General features: G+C 39.3%; 1 protein-coding gene across 1 annotated transcript in view; it reads right to left on the reverse strand.

Moving 5' to 3' along the window:
• LOC142488287 (uncharacterized) overlaps nucleotides 1-25,279 on the reverse strand; it is a 119,741-nt gene that overhangs the window by 90,997 nt on the left and 3,465 nt on the right. The gene's annotated exons all lie outside the window — the stretch shown is intronic.

A 25,279-nucleotide genomic window follows, 5' to 3' on the forward strand; every position in this document is an offset into this window, starting at 1 on the left:
TTTACAAATTAAATTGGGAAAAAGTACAGTAGGATAATCCTTAATGGATAAGGATTTAGGAGTGCTTGTAGACAGCAGGCTTAGCAATAGTGCCCATTATCATGCAGTAGCAAAGGCAAACACAATCTTATCTTGCAATAAATGCAATAAATGAAGAATGGATGGAATGAAAGAAAACATAATTATGCCTCTCTATAAAGCATTAGTAAGACCGGGACATCTCCTTGCATAGGAGATATCGGCACCCCATAACGGGGCCTGTATCTCAAGAAGTAGGGGGTCCCTCGACCTCAAACCAACGTGGTTCTGCTCCGAAGACCCCTGCTCATCTACACTAGGAAGAAAATGCATATTAAAAAATATTTAGTAAACACCAATGCAGCCTCCACCCCCTGTGCCCCTCCCATACTTTAATGCCATTATTTATTTTTTAACATACAGGATTAATACCCCAGGCCAATGGGGGTCCCCGGTGAGCCTGACGAGTGTCCGTAGGCCCCAAAGTGCACCGGTCTCCTGGTGGTCCCCGCTAGGTGCAGTGGGCATCCAGGTGGTCCCTGCAGGGCCTATGGGGTCCACGGGTGGTCCTGCAGTGTCTGGGGGTCCCTGGGAGACATGTGTCTGGGGCCCTTGGGTGGTTCCCATGGGGGTCTGGGGCGCTCGGGTGGTCCCTGCAGTTCCACGAGCCCCCACAGCTATGGGGCCCCCGGTTTTTCCCCACAGGTGTCCCCCGTGGGTCCTCACGTGGTACACGTGGGCGTCCTCATGTTGTTCCCACAGGGTCTGCGGCCCTCGGGTGGTTCACATGGGGTCTGGGGCCCTTGGGTGGTCCCTGTGGTTATCCAGGGATCCCCATGGGGTCTCCATGGGTCCCCGCAGGCCTGTGGTACCAATCCAGTATGTAAAAAATAAAACATGGCCTACATTTAAATCAATAGCACTCAATGGGCACATAATCAAAATACATTAATGCACAAAAGACACAATAATAAAACATTAAAAACCACCAAAACACCACCATTCAATAAATAAAAAGACACTAGACAGCTAATGCAATTAATAAAAGCACTAACCAGATCAATGAATTAATGAAAGCATTATCCAATCAAAGCACTTATTTAATAAAACAACAATGAATTAATTGTACCAGTAACCATTGAAACCAATTAATTAATAAAACAACAATGAATTAATTGTACCAGTAACCAATGAAACCAATTAAGGAATAAAACAACAATTAATTAATTGTACCAGTAACCAATGAAACCAATTAATTAATAAAACAACAATGAATTAATTGTAACAGTAACCAACAAAGAAATGAATTATGAAAACATATTGTCAACACAACCATTAGAAGCATTACCCAACACAAGACATCATTAATTAAAAACAAAAATAAATTGGCATTAAAAATTACAATAAAACAGCCAAATGACAAACAATTACATCCACATAATAAGCAAACATAGAAAAAATCACCATCAATACAAAGCAAGAAATTAAAAAAAAAAAGTATTGGCATAATAATATATTGATTTGTACCCTAAAGTGGTACAGATGAATACATTATCAGTCAATGTGCATAGAAAAAAAAATACACATCCAATGGAAAAACCTGTCAAAAAATACATTAACAAACATGCAATATATTACTTACCTTTAGTAGCGCTGGCACTCCGACTCCCGGGGAAACAGGAAGCTCACGTACCGCAAAGGCCCGAAAGAGCATCCAATGCCATCCACCATGAAGATCCGAATCAGGTACCAAATTCTTCTTTCTTCTATCTTTAATCAGCTTCTTCTATCTTCATCTGTAATTATTTCCTAATCTTCTTACTATTCTGTCTTCATCTGTCAATCCAAAAAACCCCATGGTAGATCAGAACTGATGTTTCGTCGTCTTCTTGTGCTCAAATGAGGCATCACGGCCTTAAATATGGCTTGTGATGTCATATTTGGGCAGGAACTAGTTCAACAGCCATCTGATGAGTGCTTTGGCCTCCCGGGTGGGCAGCGGGGAAGGGTGGTTAACCCCTTAATTACTATAGTGGTTATTAACCGCTAAGGTGATTAAGGGGTTAGGCGACATTAGATTGTTTTTATTATGTATGAATGCTTTCCGGCAACAGAGGACAGGGACCTGCAAATCCTGATGAGGATGCCCTTCATATTGGTTGTGGTAAGTAGAACTTTCCTTATTTACTTTATTTATGCTGGCTAATGTTGTGTTTAATAATGGGCAAATAATCTATTACCCATATCTAGCTCTGGAGACCCCCGGCATCAATCCGATGCAGGCAAAAGGACTGTTTTTTCTAACTTCCGTCTCTCCGCTTGTCGCCGCTCCTCGCCAGCTTCTCCTGACCAACTTGCCAACTTTTCCTGGCATTTGGATTTGGGGAGAAAATCGCCATTCTAGAGCGGCCATAGGCGTCGATAACCTACACGCTGCTACTAGAATTGCGTTAGATTATGAACATTACGAAAAGCGTTGATAAGTGGCTTATTGCTGCTCCCTCAGCCATTGGTTTTTGAACAACATTTTTTTTGCCGATTCAACCCTTTATCGTCCACTTATTGACACTTACTGAATAGCAGTAGGCATTTTGGCGATAAGTGGTCGATAAGTGGCTTATTAACGCTTACTGCATAAGCCCCTTAGAGTTTTAAATATCAGGATTTAGTGATTTGCCAACCATTTTATATGCAACTGGTTTGGACCTTCTCCAGTTAATTCCTGAATAAAATCTGGCTGAAAATTATGCAAATCGGGAAATCACCCTGCAAATATTTCTCTGCCTGCCAGTGACTGTGGCTTCTTGCGAAAGAAGTTTCAGTAAGCTGAAAATAATTAAAAACTACCATCCACGGGTCAGGAGAGATTAACAAACATGTCCATCTTGTCATTAAAAGCGTAAAAAGTGCAGCTGTAATTTTGTTTCCCATACTTGACATTTTATAATTTAATTGTGATTTTTTCAAATTTTTTTGTTAAATAATATATATATATAGTTATACGTTACAGTTCCAAGGATTGGTAAACAAGAGACAGCATTCAATGTTGAAAATCAAAGTGTATTAGTGATAGCAAAAATACATCCAGAAACCCATATTATATATATATATATATATATATATCCCTTCATTCGGGCTGCAGAGACTCTTTTGGATAGCAATTGGAACATTTTGGGATTTGTATATCTTTTACATATATTTTTCTGGACATTTTCTTTTTTGATATTTTATTATGTATTTTATTGGTTCATTATTTTAAAAATTTTTTACTACATCCACTGTGCTTAGCATAGGTTTTTTACTTTTATTTGTAATAACATTTTCCATTTCACTTTTATTTATATTTTTACTCTTTAGAGATTTTATATAGTGATAGGTTGGCGCTAATATATTTCTTCTTTTGTTGTGCTATCTGTTACCCTTTATTGGCTGCCCCTGCTAGAGGACCTAGAGGGGCTATTGTGGCAAGACACACCGCGGACATCACACCGAAGTCCTTCTCCTTGGGTTCCTGCGTCTGAACGGGCTGAGTTGTACTCAAAAACGCATTTTTTTCAGCTTTGTTTGTGAGTGTGCATTTTTATCCCTTACTCCATAAATTTATTGTTATACAATTTTACGCTATGAGTGCGCCTGTTTTTTCTGTGTTTCTGTAGATATCCTAAGGAAGTGGTGTTCCCTTCATTCGGGCTGCAGAGACTCTTTTGGATAGCAATTGGAACATTTTGGGATTTGTATATCTTTTACATATATTTTTCTGGACATTTTCTTTTTTGATATTTTATTATGTATTTTATTGGTTCATTATTTAAAAAAATTTTTACTACATCCACTGTGCTTAGCATAGGTTTTTTACTTTTATTTCTAATAACATTTTCCATTTCACTTTTATTTATATTTTTACTCTTTAGAGATTTTATATAGTGATAGGTTGGCGCTAATATATTTCTTCTTTTGTTGTGATATATGTATATATATATATATATCTCAACTGTAAATATTACTGTATATTTATTTGCATGTCTTAGGCAGGTCTGCAACCTTGTCTTTCACCATTATCACCCAGCACTTCCACTGCAGCAAGGGATTCTGGGAAATGACATGCAAATGAGTTAAAGTAGACTTCACTATTTCTTGTACCTTGGGCATTTAATCATATTTAATGTTAATTTATTTTATTATTTTTATTTAATGCATGTGGATTTTGATGTTGCTTTAATAATAATAATAATAATAATTATATTAATAATAATAATAATAATAATAATTAATAATAATAATAATAATCATCATCATCATCATCAATGACTATGTAAACACGTACAATTGTGCAAGTAATTTCCTATGCATCAGTGTCTACTTTAACACATTTTCTAAGCATAATTTTTTCATTTTTAACCAGTCCTCGTATGAACAGACATTTTGATTGGATTTTAAAATAAATCCCATTATTCTGTCCACTTTTAACTCTTCCTACATACTGTACTGTATATCAGACCTACTCGAATGTCTCACTGCCATGAGCGCTAAATAAAAGCACTTCATATTTAGTTTACGTACTGTGCAACATCTGATACACGTCCCCTTAAATGTATAAAGCCAATATGTTTAAGTACAACCTGTTAACTGTTTTGCATTATATCTACAGTACATTAAAGTAACCACACTTTCAATTTTCTAAACAAACTATATAACAACTTGTACAAAAGCTTTAACTGCTCATTTTAGTATGCACAGACTGTCATCAGTCAGTGGACTTGACATTTGAAGGTTTGTGCCTCTGCTGTCATTTCGTAATCTATCTCACATGGCTAGTGGGCAAGGCCATGACAAATACACATTTTTCTTCAATTATATGAGAAAATGGTAAAAGGTGCATTTGAAAAGCAGACAGGCTGTATTGCTCTTTGCTGAAGTAGGCAGCTAATTACTAAAATTGTTCACTGCAAATGCACTTAGTGGACCTTTTCCTTTCAACAATTTCAAACCTGACCTCTGCTTTTTGAGTATATTTTAAGACATGTGATGGAAACAACATTGATAGAAATAAAGCAGAGTGTAATGGTTTTGATACAGGTAGCACATACTTTACTACCGAAATGAAATATTTATATTGAGCTTCATTTTTTATATTTATCCAAAATATAATGAAAATTATTTCTTTTTTTTACAAATATGTTTTTTCTTTGTTCAAGCATCCTTTATTCAGTATACAGTAATACATTTGTTCTACGGTTTCAAAACAATTTCTGAGATTATGAAAAGAATATTCAACAGGACACACTAAAATGAATTAACATTGAAGAATGAATGCAAAGAGTGAAAAATTAAGTAAAGATTGGGCCACTATGTTACACTGTTACTAGTAAGCATTGAAGAAAGAACAAAGGAAATAATAGATACAGTACTGTATTATGATTAAATTTTGTTTTAGTGCTACACTTCATGCAGCTCCGAACAGAGAATTTGTTTTCAAGACATATTGCATGCCCCAATTTATTATTGATACCTGAGGTACAGTGTGATAAAGTGACTTGCCCAAGATTGTTAAAGATATTATGTCACTCCGTTATTTGCGATTTAGTGTTGGTTTTGGATAATGTGTGTATAATCTATATATCATCTGTCTGTCTATCTGTCTGTCTATCTGTCTGTCTGTCTATCGTATCTATCTATCGTATCTATCGTATCTATCGTATCTATCGTATCTATCGTATCTATCTATCGTATCTATCGTATCTATCGTATCTATCGTATCTATCTATCGTATCTATCGTATCTATCGTATCTATCGTATCGATCGTATCTATCGTATCTATCTATCGTATCGATCGTATCTATCTATTGTATCTATCTATCTATCTTTTTATCATAAGAGCAAAATAGATCCAACACACATGGACTTTCCCTATAAGTGGAATTTATTTAGACAGTGATCAACGTTTCGGTCCCATTGGGACCTTTGTCAAGATACAATACAAGTGAATACAGCATTCTATTTATAGCCCTAGAATCCAAGTGAAGTGAAAAGACTTTGTCTGAGTCTGTATTCAATTAAGCAATAATTAGGCACGTGAACTTGGGCTAGAATACAAGATAAGTATGTAAATTATCTAACACAGTCAGGTCAGTGATGTATGTACAGTATGTATGTATTTATTTATTTATATAGCGCCATTAATGTACATAGCACTTCACAGCAGTAATACACGTGATAATCATATAAATAACAAATAATACAAATAACACATAGGGTATCATGCAGTAAGCAGCGAAAAAATGCATTCGCGTTTTTAGGAATTAGCCTTGTTTTTGGCGAGTTAAACTGTCTGTATGCTTTAAGGGGCGAATCCCTGGCGAATGAATTAGCCACCACCATTTGATGAAATGGCGTGTAACCGGTGGCGGGACGGCTGCCTGGCGAGAAACTGCAGAGAAGCCGTCCCCTGCTGAGTTGTGTTTGCAGCAGAGAGAGATCCGCTGCTCTCTCGGCGCAAACATCAGCACAATATAAATTATTTTTAAAACAACTTTTATTCATAGTGTACATGTGCAGGGGGTCTCCGGAGCTGAACCGCATTGGTTTCAGGTCGGGGGACCCCCTGCTCCCCGAGATACAGCCCCCTTTATGAGGTGCCGGTATCCCTCTGCATTTAAAGGTCCCAATCACGTGACCGCGACATGTAAACAAAGCAGAGGGATACCGGCACCCCCTAAAGGGGCCTGTATCTCTGGGAGCAGGGGGTCCCCGGACCTAAAACAAAAACGTTTCTGCTCCGGAGACCCTCTGCACATCTTCACTATGAATAAAACACACATATCAATAAAGACTCGTTCCTTACTTCACAGGGTATCTGCTACGGTAGCGAAGCAGCATGAATATTTATTTAATAATACTGTACAGTGAGCTGAACCGCATCACTTTGTGGACCAGGGACCCCCTGCTTCCCGAGTTACAGGCCCCGATATGTGTGATCGGATGGGCAGTGTCGCCGCCATGTTTATAGCGTCCAATACGCTACGTGCCCGCAACAAACATGGCGTCCACACTGTAACCGATGCCCCAAACCGGGGCCTGTAACTCGGGAAGCAGGGGGTCTCTGAGCCACAAATAAATGCGGTTCAGCTCAGGGGGCCTCCTGCTCCCGCACAATATTATTAAAATACATTAATGCTGCTTCATTACCATAGCGGATAGCCGCTAAGGTAATGACGGGGTTAACGCATAATAGCATGTTTATTGGGGACAAATGCCCCCAATAAACATAGCAGCAATACACAACATACAATAAAGTAATGGGCAACATTACTATTATCCACAAATGGATAATAGTGCAGTTGTCCATTTAAAATACATACACAACAATAAAGACATTAAATACATATAGCACTCACCCATGTACGGCTGCCACGATGAAGGCCATCCTCATCTTCATCATGCCCATGCACCATCCGCTTCTGCAAAACAGACACAAGAATTAAAACATCCAATGTAATGTCCCCTAACCCCTTAATCACCATAGCGGTTATTAACCGCTACAGTCATTAAGGGGTTAACCCACCCTCACCCACATACCCTCCCCCACTAACCCCCCCAACCACCCTCACCCACTACCCACAGGGGAGTCCTAACAAATACCCTTGGGGCCAATACCCCCTCCCCCAGCACATACAGTACAATAATGTGCCAAATAACTATTATCCACATAGGGATAATACATTATTTGGCCATTATTAAACACATTAAATACCGTAATAAAGTAAAGACAATTGTACTAACCTCATCAATAAGAAGGCTCCGTCGCCAGCATCATCCTTGGGGTCCATTGCCAAAATAATAAATAGCCAATACATCTCAATTACATTAACATACCAAGGAACCCCTTAATCACCTTTTCGGGTACTAACCTCAAAGGTAATTAAGGGGTGAAGCCATCCTGCAATGGCAACACCACTTATGCATAACATCCTCAATGAATTAAAAAGCAGTTTCCTACACAAATCTCAAGTAATCATTCAATCTGAAGCCTCAAATGCCACTTAAAACATTGCATTTACAGTGTATACATGTAGCATAACATGTAAACTACATGTACATGCTGCAAATAAATGTTAACAATACAGTAATCCAACTCAAATAGCCTGACATCACAAGAAGTATATTATGTCAGAAAATAAAATCACCATCAATGAATTAACAGACATGAATTACATCCCTAAACAATTAAAATACCATCCATACCAATTACACAATTAACTATAGCTATCGTAACAGAGAACAAGTTCAAAACATACAAAAAAGGACACCAACAATTACGATATACTATAGCAAGCCTCTCCATAACCTACAGTACAGCATAAAGCCCAAAACTTACATCTCTCTAATAATAAAATACATTTAACACACATCTATGCATAGCAGCATAGCCACAATCATTTACAATACAGAAAATCAAGCTTTAACAACACTATCATTTCTTACCCTGTATGTATATATCTCTCTAGACATACATACATACATACAGTGGCAAGAAATGATATGCATAAAAAAAATGAAGGCATGAAAAAGCAAAAAAAAAAAACACATTAACATTAAATACATTTCTTTATTTAACTTACCATTACTTGCCCCCACCGACTCCCATTGATCAGCTTACTCACGAACCAATCCACGAACAGGAACCCATAAAATAAAAAAACATAAAATAATAAACATTAAAATAATAAAACACGACAATCCAGGGGTCTTCTAGTTTTAATCCATCTTCATCTGTATTCTTCTACCTTCTTCCGGGGTCTTCTTGCCGTCCGGTGCCACGCCCTGGTCTTCTTTCTTCAGAGGAGGTCCTTCCTCCTCGGCGTCTGGCTTCAAAATGAGACGACATAGGCTCATCCCTACTCTGATTGGTTCAATTACCATGTGACAGAGGCTTTCAATGACATCACATCCTTTCTCCCCCAAGCCTCTGTCACATGGTACTTGAACCAATCAGAGTAGGGATAGACTTCCCACGCTCTGATTGGCTGCCGTAACATGTGAGTCCGGCCATGTGTCTTTTCATGACGTCATCTTAAAGGCAATTGCAGCAAAGCCATTCTGATTGGCTGTGCTGTCATTGCCTTTAAGTGACGTCATCATTTTTTTTTACATCTGCCAAAACACATGGTTTTCACGTCCCAATCAGGGCCGTGGGAACCATATGACGAAAATGTGACGTCATAGGCCTTTAAAAGCCTGTGTCGTCTCATTTTGAAGCCAGACGCCGAGGAGGAAGGACCTCCTCTGAAGAAAGAAGACCAGGGCGTGGCACCGGACGGCAAGAAGACCCCGGAAGAAGGTAGAAGAATACAGATGAAGATGGATTAAAACTAGAAGACCCCTGGATTGTCGTGTTTTATTATTTTAATGTTTATTATTTTATGGTTTTTTATTTTATGGGTTCCTGTTTGTGGATTGGTTCGTGAGTAAGCTGATCAATGGGAGTCGGTGGGGGCAAGTAATGGTAAGTTAAATAAAGAAATGTATTTAATGTTAATGTGTTTTTTTTTTTGCTTTTTCATGTCTTCATTTTTTTTATGCATATCATTTCTTGCCACTGTATGTATGTATGTATGTCTAGGGAGATATATACATACAGGGTAAGAAATGATAGTGTTGTTAAAGCTTGATTTTCTGTATTGTAAATGATTGTGGCTATGCTGCTATGCATAGATGTGTGTTAAATGTATTTTATTATTAGAGAGATGTAAGTTTTGGGCTTTATGCTGTTCTGTAGGTTATGGAGAGGCATGCTATAGTATATTGTAATTGTTGGTGTCCTTTTTTGTATGTTTTGAACTTGTTCTCTGTTACGATAGCTATAGTTAATTGTGTAATTGGTATGGATGGTATTTTAATTGTTTAGGGATGTAATTCATGTCTGTTAATTCATTGATGGTGACTTTATTTGCTGACATAATATACTTCTTGTGATGTCAGGCTATTTGAGTTGGATTACTGTATTGTTAACATTGATTTGCAGCATGTACATGTAGTTTACATGTTATGCTACATGTATACACTGTAAATGCAATGTTTTAAGTGGCATTTGAGGCTTCAGATTGAATGATTACTTGAGATTTGTGTAGGAAATTGCTTTTTAATTCATTGAGGATGTTATGCATAAGTGGTGTTGCCATTGCAGGATGGCTTCACCCCTTAATTACCTTTGAGGTTAGTACCCGAAAAGGTGATTAAGGGGTTCCTTGGTATGTTAATGTAATTGAGATGTATTGGCTATTTATTATTTTGGCAATGGACCCCAAGGATGATGCTGGCGACGGAGCCTTCTTATTGATGAGGTTAGTACAATTGTCTTTACTTTATTACGGTATTTAATGTGTTTAATAATGGCCAAATAATGTATTATCCCTATGTGGATAATAGTTATTTGGCACATTATTGTACTGTATGTGCTGGGGGAGGGGGTATTGGCCCCAAGGGTATTTGTTAGGACTCCCCTGTGGGTAGTGGGTGAGGGTGGTTGGGGGGGTTAGTGGGGGAGGGTATGTGGGTGAGGGTGGGTTAACCCCTTAATGACTGTAGCGGTTAATAACCGCTATGGTGATTAAGGGGTTAGGGGACATTACATTGGATGTTTTAATTCTTGTGTCTGTTTTGCAGAAGCGGATGGTGCATGGGCATGATGAAGATGAGGATGGCCTTCATCGTGGCAGCCACACATGTGTGAGTGCTATATGTATTTAATGTCTTTATTGTTGTGTATGTATTTTAAATGGACAACTGCACTATTATCCATTTGTGGATAATAGTCATTGTGCCCATTACTGTACTGTATGTTAGGGGGGTATAGGTGTTGTTGGGGTTATGTATATATATATATATATATATATATATATATATATATATGGGGTTATGTATATATATATATATATATATATATTTATTTAGTTAGTGTGGGGCTGGTGTGTGTATTTTTTATTATTGTGGGTAGTGAGGGTGGGTGAAGGGGGTATTAGCCCCAATGGTGTTTGTTAAGGGCTTGCGGGTGGGTAGTGGGAGGCCTTAACCCCTTCATGACCGTAGCGGTATTAACCGCTACGGTCGTGAAGGGGTTAAGTGCACCCGCAACCCCCCGCAAGCCCTAAACAAACAACAAGGGCCAAATACCCCCTTCACCCACCCCCGCTACCCACAATAAACCTGGCACGGCTCTTTAACCCCCTCATTGCCTTAGCGGTTAACCGCTAAGGTAATGAAGTGGGCTTTAAATGCATTGTTCCTGCCTCGGATGCATGCCGGGGGGCTCCGGTGCTGATATTAATGGTATCATCTCCGGAGACCCCCGGCATGAATCCCAGCCAGGAAAAAGGCCTGATTTTTTATAAGTGCCGATCCGCCACTCATCCGCTGCCTCTGAGCAGCAACTTGCCATCTTTTTCTTGCGTGGCTGATCCGCCAACAAAACGGTATTCTAGAGAGGCGAATAGCTTCGCTTAGCTACTCGCCTCTACTAGAATACAGGGTGGCTGAAAAAGTTTGATTTTTTGGCGGAAAGTGCCTTCTCGCCCCGCCACCGGCGAGAAAAAAAAAACCGCCAGCAAAACTGGCGGTTTTTTTGAATCTCGACACTTTCTCGCCCGTTACTGAATAAGGATAGGCTTTTTTGGCGGAAAAGTGGCGAGAAGTGCCTTTTCGCCGCTTACTGCATGAACCCCATTGTGGGAAGAAGTACTTCAGGCATAAAAGTAAGATTTAGGAAAAGGAGTCCCAGCTCCGAAGAGCTTACAATCTGATTGGTAGGTAGGAAGAACATAGAAAGACAGTAGGATAGCGTTCTGGTAAGTGCTTCTGCAAGGGGCCAAGGTTTATGTATAAGGTGTAAAGTATCAGCCATGGAGCTACTCATATTCTTCGTTAAGCAGGTGTGTTTTAAGGTGGAAGCAGAAAAAAAACAGAAAAGAACCCCCAAAGAAGTTCTCATTGAACGATTAGATATGATGTGTTAACTAATACATCAATAGAGCGGCTAAGACGCAGGTCTCAGTCCTGTTACCAAACAAGCAGCAATTTTCATTCTGGTAAAGGGACTGTTATCTCAGCCAGTTAACTAAGATGTGGACCCACAGAGGCAACCACTAGAATCAGCAAGAACATGTCATATTATATGGGGAATTTTATCTCGACACCCTCAGCTTTAGGAGGTCTCTTAGCACATGTAAATATTTTTGTTTCTACTAGCCAATTGGTTTGTTCTATTTGTGGACAGCTGACTGTGATGTGGAACCCCCGATGATAGCCACTAGCCTCTTAGACTATCTTAGTCTCCAGTCTCAATGTATAGTGATTTATCACATCTCACTCCAGCTAATCACTAATAGCACTACTATAAGCTTCAGCACAGTCACCTCAACATCACTGCTTAACATTATTAATTGATGTGAACCTCAAGTATACAGGCTTGCTCAATCAGACAGCAAGTTTTTAGATTTTCTTGACATTGGAGAGGAAATCCATAGCACTGATTTTAATCTGGCTTCATCAAGCCTTGTGCTCACATACTACATCATACAGGAAATACTGATATAGCATAGCAGCTAATGCTCTCCTTCCTTTTCCTACATCACGTATACTGCCATGTAACAGCACTACAGAGGTTTTAACATTATGTTTTCTTCGTGATAAATAAAATGTATTTATTTTACTATTAGTGAAGGTTGAGTGCATCCTATAGGGATTCTATTCTTCCCTCGTGTTTTACGGTGGGTCTTAAAGGTGGATAGAGAGGGTGCTTGTCGGATATTGAGGGGAAGGGAATTTCAGAGGTGTGGGGCAGTCAGTGATAAGGGTTTAAGGTGAGAGAGTGCTTAAGATACAAAAGGGGTAGAGAGAAGCCATCCTTGAGCAGAACTCAAGAGTCGGGTGGTGTATAGTGAGAAATTAGGGCTGAGATGTAAGGAGGAGCAGAAGAGGAGCTTTAAAAGTGAGGAGGAGAATTGAGTGTGTGATATGGGATTTTATAGGAAGCCAAGAGAGGGATTTCAGCAGGGGAGACGCTGAGAGAGATTTAGGAAAGAGTAGAGTGATTCTAGCAGCAGCATTTAGGATTGATTGTAGGAATATTTAGGACAAGTGAATCTCTATGTAGTGCTGCAGGATGTCCTTAATCAAGTCACTTTAAGGTACAGATGTAGAGAATTTCTTTAGTAAATATCAGGATGAAATCCATAGTCTGAACTGGAATACTTGATCAAATATTAAGTACAGTATGCAGGGATAGGAACCAATTGCTGCCCTGCAAGCAGCATAAACAGCATAAGGAATCATAAGGAAACCCAGCAACTTAAGATCCAAATAGACAGTTGAAGCAATTCCCAAAGGCATTAAGCCGATAAGACAATAACGCTGTACTCACAGACCACTTCTATTGATAGAAGCCATTTAGTCCATCCTTGTGTGCATCCTGTCGAGCCAAAAACAGAGCAGTAGAAGAGAAAATAACATGGAGCACAGCAGATCAAAGAGAACTGGAGGCAGGATCAAAGTTAAAAAAATAATAAAATGTATTAAGATATAGGGCTCTATGCAGTAAGCGCCAAAAAAGTGCTCTCGCCAAGTGTTCCCTATCGGCATGATTTTGGTGATTTGCCCTCGCAGTATTCAGGAAGGGCCGAATCCCTGGTGAATCCCTGGCGAATCACTGCGAAAGCAAATGCTGATGAGCCGGTGATAAAAAAGCCTGGCTCCCGATATACTGGCGATACGCCGTTTCTGCCGATATGTGTTTGCAGCAGAGAGAGATCCGCCACTCTCTCTGCTGCAAACATCGGCAAAATAAAAATATATCAAAACAATTTTTACTCATAGTGTACATGTGCAGGGGGTCTCCGGAACTGAACCGCATTGGTTTCAGGTCCGGGGACCCCCTGCTTCCCGAGATACAGGCCCCTTTATGAGGTGCCGGTATCCCTCTGCTTTTAAATGTCCCGATCACGTGACCGCGGAATGTAAACAAAGCAGAGGGATACCGGCACCCCATAAAGGGGCCTGTATCTCGGGAAGCAGGGGTCCCCGGACCTAAAACCAAAGCGGTTCAGCTCCGGAGACCCTCTGCACATCTACACTATGAGTAAAACACACATATAAATAAACAATCATTCCTTACCTTAGCGGCTATCCGCTATGGTAATTAAGCAGCATTAATGTATTTTTAATACTAGTGTGCGGGAGCAGGGGGTAATAGTAATGTTGCCCATTACTGTATTGTATGTTGTGTATTGCTGCTATGTTTATTGGGGGCATTTGTCCCCAATAAACATGCTATTATGCGTTAACCCCTTCATTACCTTAGCGGCTATCCGCTATGGTAATGAAGCAGCATTAATGTATTTTAATAATATTGTGCGGGAGCAGGGGGCCCCCTGAGCTGAACCGCATTGATTTGTGGCTCAGGGACCCCCTGCTTCCCGAGTTACAGGCCCAGGTATGGGGCATCGAGTGCCCGTGTCACCGCCATTTTTATAGAGCCCACGTCACTTCTTGGACGCTATAAAGATGGCGGCGACACTGGCACCGATGTCCCTGAGGAAGTGACGTCAGAAGTCACGAAACGCGCGTAGGGTGGAGCTTAGCTGCACGCATTGCTACGTGCCAGTACCAGCTGAGGAGGTTGCTGTTGGAGGTGACGTCATCTGAGGTGGACCTGGCGCTCTGAATTGCGGCCGCGAGGAAGAGATACACGCAGGATCCAGTCTCCACACACCATGGTTCAGCCCCTCATGCTTGCGGACGGCACATTGTAAATCGTGCAGTTAGATCATCTAGCATGTGAGTACATCAAATGTTGGTCTTTTTATTGTTTTATTAAATTGTACTGTACCACACTATTTGGCATTTTATCTTTTGTACACCATTGGGCGAATCGGCCATCTGTGGAGCGGGAGCATCACCAGTGGGGAACCCGGTGAGAGATACAAACCTCCGGTCTAAAGATACCTTTTCAAGGCCTGCGAATACTCATCTAGATGTAAATATCTAGCAGCTGTGTGGATGAGGCTTCAATTCACATGAGATACTGCGCAATGGTCTCCTGTTCTCTTTGATTACAGATAATCGAATATCAGAAGGAAATCAGGAGGTCAGACTGTGGACATTTACCAACTAGTTCTTCAACAGCAGGACTATTCTATCAGGTTCACGCACTTGATAGTGCGCCAAGGACTTTGCTCTCTGTACTAACAGCCCAGCACCATGTTTCACACAGGGTCTGGAGGCCTGTTGGTGGTTCTTGCCAGGCGCCATGGTCCACCAGGTGATCTCTGAGGGTCACCGTGGGCCACAATGGGGTCTCCACGGTGGGCCCGCGGATGTCTGGGGGGCCTCGGGTCAGAACCACAGGTGTCTGAGGGGACTCATGTAGTTCCCACGGGGGTCCCTACAGGTCTGCGGTGCCTCCACAGATGTGGGGCCACTAGTTGTTCCCCGCAGGTGTCCCCGTGGACCCGGCAGCCTGGTACCCGTGAGAAGCCCGAGGATACTGCAGGTGGTCTCCAGAGGACTCTCGTAGACCAAAAGGAACCAACCTTGTATGTAAAAAAAAATAAACCTGACCTATACATTAAATACATCAATCCCCCCCCCTCCCCCCCCACAACACATACAGTACAATAATGTGCCAAATAACTATTATCCAGATAGGGATAATAGATTATTTGCCCATTATTAAACACATTAACTAGCATTATAAAATAACTAAAGTTCTTCTCACCTCATCAATAAGAAGCCCCCTCGCCAGCAAAATCCGTATCCTCCGTTGCCAACAAAATACATACCTAATACATTGCAATTACATTCAGATATCAATTAACCCCTTAATCACCTATCGGATAATAACCGCAAAGGTAATTAAGGGGTTATGCCACCCTGGCCTGATACCCACCCTTCACCCATTCATTTGTACAGAGGCTTCATCATGCAACTATATATATATACACACACATGATGAACCAATATACAAATAAATGTTGAAGGGTTATCAAAAGCATGCTCTACTACAAATACCACTTCTCCATACAGACACAGTACAATAAAATCATATTTCCTAAAAAAATCCAATCTCATCTTCCAATCAAAATCCTCAACTGCCAATCAAAACATTGCATTTACATTGTATACATGATGCATACAATCTATGCACCATGTACACCCTGCAAATCAATGTTAACAATAAAATATACCAATACATCCAAACAAGTATACTATTTAAACCAATCAAGTCACCATCAATCAATTAGCATTCTTTAATCAAATCACTAAACAATTTAAATACCATCCATAACAATTAAACAATGAACTATTTCAATCGTTAAACAGAACAAGTTACCATCAGACAAAATATAAGTACCAAAAAGAATACAATATACAAAAGCAAGCCTCACCATGACCTAAACTACACCATACAAGACCAAAAATTACATCTATCTAATTAGAAAATACATTACACACACATTTATGCATAGCAGCATAGCCAAAATCATTTGAAATACTGCAAAACAAGCTTTTAAAACAAAATCATTTCTTACTCTGTATGTATAGATCTAGACATACATACATACATACATACAGTGGCAAGAAATGATCATACAAAAAAAAAAAAAAACCACATGTAAAAAAAAAAAAAAATTGAATAAGTTAAAAAAAATGCATTTCTTTAGTTCACTTACCATTACTTGACCCACTCACCGACTCCCGTTGAACAGCTTACTCTCGAACCAATCCACGCACAGGAACCCATAAAATAATAAACCATAAAATAATAAACCATAACAATCCATGGGTCTTCTATTTGTAATCCATCTTCATCTGTATTCTTCTTTCTTGTATCTTCTTCTGCTCTCTTCCAGGGTCTTCTTCTCTTCTTCAGCCATGCCCTGGTCTTCTGTAGGAGGTCCTTCCTCCTCAGCGTCTGCCTTCAAAATGAGACGACATAGGGCCTCATGCAGTAAGCGTTGATAAGGGAATTATCGCCATTTTATAGGCAAAATTGGGTTTGAGATTCAGTAAGCGCCGATAAGTGCTTGATTTCGCCAGGTTTCCGAGCCGATTATTTTGTTATGGCCAGTCGGCTGCCGATAAGCCTGTTTTCGCCACTTATCGCCACTTTTTTAAATCGGCTGGATTCAACTAAAAAAAACAGCTTATCGGGCCTGATCGGCACTACGAAATTGAGATGTTATGGCCAATTTCTCCCGCCAACTAAAGTTGGCAGTTTGGAGGGGAGAATGATCGCTAAGGCTGCCGCAACGGCACTTAGAAAAAAAAAACTTCTGTACATCAATGGAGTCAATGGAGCGGGGACGTATAACAGTATAGTACTGTTTACGTTTCATTGCTCACAATACAAACGTCATTTGCATTACAGTGTGGGGGCATTCCCTGCATTGTGTCACAGCTGACGTGTATTATTTGCATAACATTATACTTTTACATGTTTGCAGCATTTGCGGGTCACATTACTCATCATGTGATGATGTGCCAAGGGAAAATACTATACTCAACTCTTAAAGGAGAACCTCACATCATATCACACATTTTACTGAACTGAGCGACAATTATTTACATGATGTTACACATGTCACACATGTCACACATACACAGTATATTCATCTTCCTTTACATTACACCATGCTTGTAATGTGACACGCATCTTTAAACGTTCATGTACATCTGTCTTCTCATGTTTACATATAGTTTTGGGTCCTCCCTATTTTCATGACGTCACTTATTGGACGCTCAATCACATTGCATGTTTACATTGTAACCGTAGCATTACAAGCACTTCAACCTAACTTATACACACATGTACAGTAATTCAGCATTGGGACACCTTGTTAACTCATTCTATACCAACTATCCTCCTTACAGAAATGCATGCATATGCACACGACTATTCATTGTTGTCAACATGTCACAATAACATGCCTAATTACACATGTTACACAAAACTTTTCCCACGTCAATCTCAGCCTTTTTGCCTAATTACATGACTGACTGTTGCTTTCACAAGTGTTACATGCATTGCACATGCAACTATTTATTTGCAAGCAATGTTTCTACAAAGGTTCACGTCACATCATTGCCAAATATCATCATTCCCTGCAGAATACACACAACAAATACTTATAACAAGAACTGCACACAGCTTGCCACAGAAGTACTTTATTATGTTAATGTAACACCTTGCATTTTACTATGTCACCTGACATCATCACATACCTATTTAAAGGACGCCCATTACCTGATCATTCACAGCTACTCATTTCAAAATGTTGAGATTGTTTAGGAGACGGAGGAACATTCTTTTCTATGACATGCTTGATGATGAAGACAATCATATAGGGCAAGGGAGGGACACACCGAGGGACAGTGACAGTGACAGGGACAGTCACGCGGATACGACAGAGACAGGGAGAGGGACAGGAGATCAGAGGAGAAGACAGAGGAGACAAGTTGTGCCTCGTCCGCGTCTGTACAGGGAGAGAACCCTGTTAGATGGGATGAGTGAGGAGGAGATTGTAAGTCGCTATCGTTTGAGTTCAGCAGCAATCTTAGCTCTTTATCAGGAGATAAGGGGAGATTTAGATTTTTTCACAGCCAGAGGTCGTGCAGTCCCTGGGCTTGTTAAAATGCTGTGCTCATTACATTATCTTGCTTCCGCGTCATACCAGACAACTGTGGGCATAGTGGGCGGGGTCTCGCAATCTACATTCTCGCGGGCCTTGACCCAGTTTCTCTATGCACTCAATAGACGCGCTAGGAATTATATTCATTTTCCTACAGAGGCGACAGAGTGGCTGGAAGTCAGGACTGGCTTTTATAATATAGCAGGGATACCATGTGTGCTGGGTGCAATCGATTGCACACATGTTGCTTTGATTGCACCTAGTCAGAGTGAGCATGTGTACCGCAATCGTAAGCACTACCATTCACTCAATGTACAGGTGGTATGTGATGCGACGATGAGGATAATGCATGTGGTACCCAAATTCCCTGGTTCCAGTCACGATTCCTCCATCCTGAGGAACTCTTCAGTCTTCCATGCGTTCGAAGAGGGACATTTTGAACATGGTTGGCTGCTGGGTGAGTACACATTTACATGTTATAACACAAAACACATTTTTATGTAGGAATGTTGGCATTGTAGAATTTGATCACTAATGTCAGCTTATGTGTGCTCCATTCATTATAGGTGACTCAGGATACGGAATTAGGCCGTGGCTCTTGACTCCGGTGCTAAACCCTCAAACTGAAGCAGAGGAGAGGTACAATGCAGCCCATATATCTACAAGATCTGTTATAGAGAGGACATTTGGCCTACTCAAGACCAGATTTAGGTGTCTGGACAGAACTGGTGGGGCTCTTCTATACAAGCCTCAAAAAGTGTCTGATATTATCCTTGCCTGTTGCATTTTGCACAATGTTGCACTCAGGCACAATGTACAATCAGACCTAGCTGAGCCTTTGGTAGACGAGCATCCCACCCATGTAGCTGCTGAAAATGAACAAACAGCCAGTGGTGGCCAGACACGCCAGAATCTCATCAATTCATTTTTTTCTTGTAAGTAAAAACATATATGTTCCAAGTTATACTTTGATAGTTACATTATGTTATCTTAACAATAATGTTTTTTTATATACCCTTCTGGTAGGACACAGATGAATATGGGTTGCACACCTTTCTTTTCTCTGCTGTGTGCACAAAGGGATGTGGCACCGGTATGTTATTGTTGCACAGGTTATATAATCCCTCTTCAATTGTACTTTAGTTGTGTGTATGTGAATACAACTGGGGTAACAAAGCACTAATATTTTAGCATTCTGTTGTTCCTTATGCTAACACAATACACATATTATGCCCATACTCATTCATGCTTCTAGTATGCTTACATACAATGTTATTGGTGCAGTGTAACATGTACATCCATATGATGTGTACACCAGCCTGATTTACATTTTGAATGTGATTAAATATACATGGTGTTGCACATTTAACACCAAATACACACTTTGCTGTGTTGTTTACGGTACTGAAGATGGCATGTCAATGTTTGCAATTTATATATTGTTCCTTTGCATTATAGGTATATCTCCAGTATGACTGATCATGGTATGTATATTTGCTGACATCTCTCATAAGATGTGCCTACCTCAATCTTCCTATAATTATTTGAAGTAAAAACCCTACAGATTGGTTTTAACACAAATGTAACATACATGTACTTTCTGTATCATGTATATGCATTTAGCTACTCTTGAGCTTTCATGTGCATTGTATTAGAAAATGATTACTCCCATTTCATCACATTTTATGTATGTTTCCTTATAAATTCCATTAATGTAATATAGAGGTGTTTGGAGAAAAGGGGATAACTGTACTTATGTGTTTACTTACGGGAGATCATTCATCACGGATGAAATTGACTGATCATAAAACTCCATGCATGAATGCCTGTAATCACAACTATGCGTACTACATCTTAGATTTAGCAATGTAGGTGTTTTTTAATGCTAGGAATTAATAGTCAACATTAATTTACATTTGTGACATGTGTATGTATAAGTCACACGTGTGTGGATGTGTCCTACATGTACCAAGTGTAAAACTGTTAACAGAAAACACAATTTTGTTGCAAATGTTACTGTCATTTAGCATTTCTAATTTACCAATATGACAATGTTGGTAATATTTTTGCTATATAAATCACGTCACTTCATCATTATCATGATAATAATTATCAAGTATTCTCACAATTGTAACGTCAATCACGTGCACATTAGCATAGACACACTTTGTAAGACAACTGTTTGTGTCTGTATCAATTTGTGTAGGATCCATGTATAACACCGACAAATGATAACACCAGCTTTATTATGGTAGCTTATATCATCATATTGACTATACTATGTATTTTTAGAACGTTTAATAAACACAGTAAACTATAGTTGGTTAGGTTAATGAAATATACACAGAAACGTACTTCATTACATGATGTTGATGTCATAATCAGAACATCATGCATTGTAGGGGACCACAACATCTGGCCAATAACATTATTTGCTACAGTCCCAAACCATTTTATCAACATACCCATGTAACAAGAGATTTTTAACAATAAATGGCTAGTTGGTTGTAAGTGTCCTTTACATTGGGAGAAGGAGTGGCTCAGTGAGTAAAGACACACACTGGCACTGAGATTTTGAAGCAGGGGAGTCTGGTTCAATTCCCGGTGTCGGCTCCTTGTGACCTTGGGCAAGTCACTTTATCTCCCTGTGCCTCAGGCGGCAAAAAATAAATTGTAAGTTCCACGGGCCAGGGACCTCAGCCTGAAAAATGTGTCTGTAAAGCGCTGTGTACAACTAGCAGCGCTATACATGAACATGCTCATATTATAATTATTATTATTATTATTGTTACATAGTTTCGACAGTCATACGTTCCATTACACAATAGAATTCACAAATGTGTTAGCAGAGTGGGAATGGTTGTTATATATAAAACACACCATGCCATAAAATGATAGTAGTCATTAAAGAACACTCAATAAAAATTCATGAGGCACTATTTTGCAACATCATTATGTTAATTAAGTGCTTATGCAATATAGGCATAAGGGTATCACATTTTTAATTGTTTGTTAATAAGCACTGCAAGCAATATAAAATTAGTTCCATATGTAGTATAGTAGTCGGTGGCTCCTCCTCACAATCATCTCATATAAAGGTAGACTCTTCTGAAATCATACATTGATCCGATTGTATCTTCCCCGACATCTCTGAAATACAGCAAACACATGATGGTCAAATATGGCACCTTACTATATATGTATCCGTGACAACGCGTTACACAGCTCTATATGATTGTGTACATACACACGTCACTCACTTATATGTTAGAAGTACAAGTGTACATCAGTATGTAATGTTTCTTTAAATTTGTAGCAGGCATAACTATGTATATGATGTGAACGTTGCCTGTATACTGAAAAATGTGCGCGCACATCTTAGTGTGCGCACGCACTTCAGGCTTGGCTGCACTAACTGTTAGCGCATGCGCAAAACAAAGCGTACGTTGTGCGTTCAATACATCTTGAAAATACCATTAAACATAAAATCTTTATTTCAAATACAATGAATACGAAACTACATTCGTTCTAAACGAGTACATCTGTATTCTTTTTAAACAGACGTGTTTGGACAGAAAGGACGGCCGATAACACAATGCGCAAATGCAATACGTGTGACGTCATGTTAAACCAGCGTGAAACGCACGCTAACACTCCTCCCACTCAATTAACATTCAGCTAACGCCCAGTTGGCGCCTACAAACACTGAGCCGCACACATGACACACTGCAGTTACCGTTACTATAACAAAACATGACAGCCAATAGGCTTTGAGGCGCGCACGTCGCTTGGGGGCGGGACTTACATCCGTAATCCTTTTTAAGGACGCCTTGGCCCATGACAAGGGTCCCACGTCATACGTGGTGGACCCGCTTTTAAATGTTGCATGATAACAAAACAGGTATGTGTTAGAGTTATGTTAAAATGTTGCTAATATGGTTAAAGGGATAGGAAAGTACGTATATTTATTCCGTCAGCAATGTGTACTACTCTTTCAGGTTATACTATATTGTATTCGGCAACAATTTCTTTGTGATCGCTACATGTTATGCAGTCTGCAATGTTACGCTGTATCCACGCATTGAAAGGGAAAATGGTGGTTAAAAAAAAAAAAAAAAAAAAACCATTTAAACGCACAGTCAACGCATAACGGTTGTTATATTTACCATTCTTCTAGAATTAACTCTTCGTCTGGCTGCAACTGGTCGCTCCAGAAATGCAAGGCATTTTCATCCACGCTTGACCCACCCGCTGAATCCAGTATGACACACATCTCCTCCATGAAGCGCTCATAGGAATCGCCACTGCTTTCTTCAAACAATTGGTCGGGAGGCAGGTTCATTTCTTCTGGTTCCCATTCCAATGCATTTTCAGCTGAAAGGCTTGGTACATAATCATAGTAGTTTTGTTGTTGTACAATGTGGGTTTCAGGAATGGAGGGTGCAGATATTGCAGCAGGTATCGATTCACACGGAACAGTAGTAGCGGATCCATTGATATTGGCATTAGGAATAAATATGCCTTTCACAACAATATATGTGCCCTCTTTCAGGGTAAAATGCTTTTCCTTTGCAATCTTCCAGAAACCATAGGTGTGTTCTAGCTTATCCTGCACACGTTCAAAAAAGTCATTAGTTGATAAAGTGAATCTTATTGAGGAATTAAAATTCCGCGCATGCCTACGGTCTTGGTAATAAGGATATTTAGCTCGAATCAAATCATAGATTTGGCGTGTGCTTGCTTTGTGTCCGCGACTGTTTAAAATTGCTTCTGAAACCATGTACTTATAACCTAAGAGGGGATTCATATTGTTAACGAATTCATCAGCCATGTCAGAGTAGCACAAAAGATGTGTGCAGTTCTGTCTTCTTTGCTCATCAAAATGATTCTGCTCAATGGCTAACAAATTCCTGTGTTTCGTTTTCAAGGTCAACAAAAGTAACTACTTTTACTCCTTATTTCAAACGCCAATTGGATGTGTCCTTTTAATTGGTTTAAGTTTTGTGGTTAGTGATAGGCGAATGTGGGAAAAACATGTATCATTTTTTTATCTCGTTTGTGAAAACATTCCTACACTTATTTCAGTAACATTGAGTTTTCTATAAAAATAACAAAGAGCACTGTGTGAAAATAGTGCTTAGACAGCCATATCAGTAAATACACACACCTGCAAAATGAAATGTTTTTTCCCCACATACATTTCTGTGTGTATTTGAAATTCTGGTTAACTACCTGTCTGCATGAGTTTAAATACGTGTGTATCTATATATATATAAATATATCTCTCTCATAAAAATATATATATATATATATAAAGTGTATATTGTACTATATGTATAGTGTGTGTGTGTGTGTGTGTGTGTGTGTATATATATGTATATGTATATATATATATATATATATATATATATATATATATATATATATATATATATATAATGTATCTTTTTTTTTTTTTTTATATTGCAGGAGTACACACAACATATTGATGGCAGTAAGTAGGCCTTGTATGAAACCTATTTAAATGGTGATAAACATGAGTGAATTAAGTAATAAACATTTGTTTGCACCCAATAATGTTAGAGGCTCACACTTAGTATAGTTGTCAAACATTAGGCCTGTATTATTAAAATAGTGTGTTTTCACAAGGAAGCATGAAGTGTATGTTTTTTGTAAATACATTTATACCAGTTTAGATAGTACTATATATACACACACACACACACACAGTGTGTGTCTGTGTGTGTGTGCATATATCAATACATACTACATATATATTAGTATCAATTCAGAGATGTTCTTGAAACAAGAACACATAAATGATTAAAGGACAACATTACAATGGCCACCAAAGGTAAGTAATATTTAACACAAAATCCTGCTGTACACGTACAAGAAAGATGTTTGCAGTTAAATAGGTGCTTTTATAATTGCATGAAAATAATATGCACATGCAATGATTACATCAATTAACACACCCAAATGCAATGTTTTGCTGCAAAGTCAATGGCAGCTTCTCTAAACTTAGCAACTGGCTCCTGGTGGACCATTACTGAACAGACGATTAAAACATAAATATTTATAACACTATTCATTAATTAGGAGTGTTAACATTTCCAAAACTTCACGTGTACAAGAACATACTTGAAAGTTTGGAAACAACACAGTCTTCAGCATACATACAATAGTAATTAAATAATCTGAAGTCAACAAAACAAGGCCAAAGACATATTTTGTGAATTATACTGCACCGACACACTTTATTCGAGCAAATACCCGGTATGTACCTGGCAGATACCTGGAATGCGCCACTCCTCACCTCTGACAAGCCCCGTTGCATTTGCCTTCCCAGCCTGGGTTCATGCCTGGCTGATGGGCGGCTGATCTGTTAAATGATAATGATTAGGATTTAATAGGCTGCAATGCTTCGCGTGTCTACTAGATGGCATAAATTCATGAATTGTAATGCAGTATATATATATATACTGTGCATTATTGCAGCCAGCGGGAATAAAATGCTTCAATCCCTGCTTGGAAAATACCTCAATGCACTCGGGCAGAAAACAGTCACAAACCTCAA

Source organism: Ascaphus truei, chromosome 2, assembly GCF_040206685.1.
Source record: "Ascaphus truei isolate aAscTru1 chromosome 2, aAscTru1.hap1, whole genome shotgun sequence".
Lineage (NCBI taxonomy): Eukaryota > Metazoa > Chordata > Amphibia > Anura > Ascaphidae > Ascaphus > Ascaphus truei.